This window comes from Fopius arisanus, unplaced genomic scaffold, assembly GCF_000806365.1.
Source record: "Fopius arisanus strain USDA-PBARC FA_bdor unplaced genomic scaffold, ASM80636v1 scaffold00022, whole genome shotgun sequence".
NCBI classification, from domain to species: domain Eukaryota; kingdom Metazoa; phylum Arthropoda; class Insecta; order Hymenoptera; family Braconidae; genus Fopius; species Fopius arisanus.
In genome coordinates this window covers 389,152-393,972 of record NW_011887761.1, presented here as the reverse complement: position 1 = coordinate 393,972, position 4,821 = coordinate 389,152, and positions in this window count along the sequence as shown.

The following is a 4,821-nucleotide window of genomic DNA, read 5'->3' as shown; positions in this document are numbered from 1 at the left end:
TTTATGTATTTTAATTTTTTAAAATACATACAAAAATTGGTTAATCGTATCGGACCCCATGAAGTGAACCAATATTTGGCGCTCAACGGTGATCTTTAAATTTGGAGAACTGTTCGTGTTCGATTGGACTACTGTTGTCTTAAACCGAAAATAGTAGTATTTTAATTCCAAAATCGCTAAACTCCGGTGTTATTAATTCCAACGTAAAGTGCATCGTAATTTCATTCCAATTATACGAAAAGAACTGTGACCACAATCCAGACTCTTTTTGGAGAAAACAAATTGACTTTCACATCATTGGATTAAGAGAAACAATTGAACTAAGTAATAAACTAACCAAAAAAATAATTGAATAAAATATTAAAACTATAAGGAGGACAAATATAATCTGAGAAAACTGTGAGTAAATCGAATTTAAATAATTATCCGAAAAGATTTTATCCAGAGTTAAAAAATTCTTTGTAGATATTAAATACTCAAATACATGAGAAATACAAGGAAGAAATATCTGGTTTTCTAAATCATATCCAAATCTTCTTAGACCACTCTATCATCCCGAAAAATCCCAAGTACGAACTATTGAAAAGCTATAAAATTCCAAGATTATAAAAAAAAAGGTGAGAGTGAGAACATATTAACGTCGTCCCACAAATAAAAATAAAAGAAATAGGGCAATGATCCTTCTCATCATTGTTCTATCAATAATTTTACAACAAAATTCGGAAACAGAATTTATTATTTAATTCAAGTTGTCCTTCGACTTTGGACAACGTCTCCGGACATAACATCAGAAAAATCGAGAAGCCTAAATTGCTCGAATATGGGGTTATTCACTGTTGTACGTCCTTTACCGCTCTGGTGATTTATGGAAGAAGGCGGGTAAGTTGCCCATGGAGCAACTGAAGACTGAACCGTGAAGAACACCGAAATGATTTTTACATTTTTCGTTAACTTCTGATAGTACTACTCTACGCTATCTTAGAATTAAACTTGCAACCCTTAGGCGTAGGAGGGGCTAATCACGGTGGTAGTCTATCTTGAGGTGCTGGACCTTGTCCACCGCTCACCGTTCTTTATCCAAACAAAATCCCAGGAAAGCAGCAGAGCAAGTTTCCAAAATAGATTCCAAGTCAAAATTCTCTGTAGCACGTTGGACGACAAAAGAAAACCAAAAAGCAACGAAGATTAGAAAATTGCTGCATGCGTCCAGACGTCCAAACGAGAAGTGCTCGTTAACACGTAGTGATTATGCCCAACAGGTGACGAAACCGGATAACGGGGTGGTTGGTCCCTCACCTACTCTCTGATTGGCCAATATTAATATCACCCATAATAACGAAGGATTCTCCAAAACGAAATCCTTATTTGCGTCCACCATTCCAAGAAAATTATTAGTTGGACCCCTTAATTGAGAGTAAAAATCATGACATCAATTTGTTATATTTTTGAAAGTCTCGCGAAATAACCAATTATGCGGCATAGAGTTAAAAGTTAACGTAAATCGGTCGTGTAGTCCAAATTGCCAGTCCGTCAATTTGCAGGCTCGGACGCTGGCGCCATTAGTCGGTTCCACCATGCAACTCCGCGTGTGCGCGTGTGCATGAAAATTGCGAAAGGACGCCCAAAAGTCCCATGATGAGTCCCAGAACTAGCGGTGAGCAATTGGCTAGATATAATCAAAGAAAATAAATAAGAAACGAAATCAATTATAAGAAACCAATCATACTCGACTCTTGCTTCGCCAATGATTGACTTCTCGGCTGGACACCTCACAACCGATGAAGGTCGAGAATAAAAATACTACGTTATAATAGATAGGAATAAGCAGCTCGACGGCAAGATATCAAAGGGCCTTCATTGTAGAAACTTAACACTGTTATAATAGTATATTTTGCAATGAGTGTGTGATGGATTTTTTGGCTCGTGGGAGTTACAATTCCACGAGTCAAAAACTGCATAACCGACGTGTTTCATATACTATTTTATTTTAAATATTTAAACGAACAATTTCGAAATAAAAATGAATAATCACGTGAAACCTCATCAATTGACCTCCCATGGACTCCCAATGGACCTCCCATAATTGGGAAATTGCGTTTTCTAGATACGAATGGTCGGAAGAGCACAAAAAACAAAAATCGATAATGTTCAAGGTGTGATGAATGGTCCATTTCATTAAAATAAAAAACTGGGATTGTTTATTAGATTTTTTAATGGATGATATTTTTTTAATTAACTTCACTCGGTTACTTTCTCCGAGTGATTTTTTTTTCACAGCAACTATTAATTTTCATGACTAACTGGAAATGGATGAATTTACAAAGATTCAACAGTGGGATCGATATAATGACCAAAAATCGACAAGAGATGAAATGATGCAAGTCAAATTTCTTGTTTCCGTGCTTTTTTACAGTCAAATATCTTTTAAATTTAAGGAAGACTGTCACCTGTTGAACATTAGAAAGTGTTCAAATAATATTCACGAAAAATCGTTTCACCAATGTTTTTCAACTCATTTGCTGCTGAAATATTCAATTCGGAATGATTTATTAAGCCGAACTTTACGCAGGAGTTGACACAGAAAATACGACAACGAAAATGTTCATATTTTTCTTTCAAAAATTAAAATTTTTGCGCATTGACTTATAACGATACCCCCACTCAGGCCTAAGCATAGTGCTCGTAGACTACCAACACAATATAATAGGACCCAGTTTTTCGTGGCCACTGACCTAATTGGGGTTGGGTGCTCAGTGACCTCTGAGAGCTCACTTTGCCCAGGCTTGGTGTAAACCATGTTGAACCGCTGTGAATTACTGAATCTCATGTGAATGTTAAATCCGGATTATTGTTTTATATTGTTACGTGATTATTAACTCCTGCCAACGTACACCGAATTCCATAGTTTTTTCTATTTTTTGTTTCAATAGATCTTGTGACGAGGCAGAATTTTGCACCCCCTCCCTCCTGCCCCTATATATTTTCGAATCATTTAAGTAATATAAGTTAAGTTAGGTTAAGACATGTTTCTGCCAGCGTTAGGTAACCTATCCCAGGATATTCTCTGCCCCGACTTCCTTCATCTCACCACGACACTCGCCCATCACCTTGGAGAAAGAAGAGAACCCCACATGACCCCCCAAAGACATGATAGGTCAGGATAAGGAAGGAAAATACCCTTCATACCCCCCCCCCCCCCCCCCCCCCCCCCCCCGTATACGAGATAAGGAGGAAAAATCGTCGCCTGAGACGCCCGAGATTCCAACCCGATGACCCCCGAAAATCCAGAGAGAAGAAGCGAGGATAATTGGCAGCCATCATTCGTCGCAGTGTTGCCAGGTATACCATAATTATGGTATCGCTACCATAATTTTGAAACCCTGAATTTGATATTTTTTGTCGATTTTTTTCAATATTTCCATATTAATCATCAGGTTTTGCATTTGAATGCTCCCGCCACTGGAGTTCATGCGACTATAGACGATAGATGAGAAACATCGACACTATTCTCGAACGGCTGATAATGCAGGTCACAAAAGGCACCGTCGTCAGATAGAATAAGTTTCTGCAATTTGAGGTTTCAACCAATGATGGACATTCTTTTAAAATGTTGACAAATCACAGAGTCTGTACTATGGTTGTCTCTCTGCATGATTTTGTATCATGCAAGGCGATTATTTCTGTACATTGTCCGATCTGGCTTACAAGTGCTTTCCATTTCCGCCAAACTCGAATGAGTCGTCATTATTTGCAGATATATTATATCATTTCTGATAATCAAGATACGCTACTGCGTATCGGTTTAATTATTCCCGATCTTTTTCAGGTAGATAATCATGCTTTCAGCCACTTTTAATTAATTATAACGGCAAGTTGAATTTACAAGCTATTGACCATACCCTTTTTAACTAGAAAGGCAGATTCAGAAAAGGAGGAACTCCCTGATACTCCACCTAAAAAAATTAAAAGAGCAAAAATAGCTCAGAGATTTCGGACGGACTGGGTGTCAGATGAAAGGTTCATGCAGAGGCTCCTGAAGATTCCCGATGACATGTACAAAGCACGATGTAAATTGTGCAATCAAATTCTCACTGCTGATTCCTCAGTCTTGCTATCTCATAAAAAATCATTGAAACATCAATCAAAAGAGAATGCCACGCTATCAAAAGCTTCAAAAATTACCAACTTCATGAAACCTGTCAGCAGTCATGGATCCTTTACCTTGGACACCAACGTGACCATCGCAGAGATCCAACTGACAGGTTTTTTCGCTGAGCACAACATTGCGCTTAATTTGATGGATAAACTCACTCCCAAATTGAAGAATCTCTTTCACGATTCTGCAATTGCCAAAAAATTGGCCTTGAAAAGGACTAAAGGAACTGCAGTTGTCACAAACGTCATCGGTGAGAGTGAGAAACTTGAATTGACACACACACTGAAGAACACAAAATTCCGTGTTCTTACAGATGAGTCCACCGATATCTCCAGTACAAAGTCGAGTTGCTGCATAGTTCGTTTCTACGACGAAAAAAAAGGTAGAATCGCGAGTAAATTCTGGGAGTTGTCACAAGTTTTTAATAAGGAGAGATCTGTTACAAGTGCTACTGGAGAACATCTATACTCCGCTCTTATAAAAAGCTTCAAAGATCGAGGTATTCCAATGGAAAACATCATTGGTTTTGGTTCAGACGGATGCAACGTGATGATGGGGGAGTTTAATTCAGTCGCAAGCAGGCTGAAACGTGATTTCCTAGGAATTATTATTTTCAAATGTTTATGTCACTCACTGCATTTGGCTGCCAGTTGTCTGTAAACAAT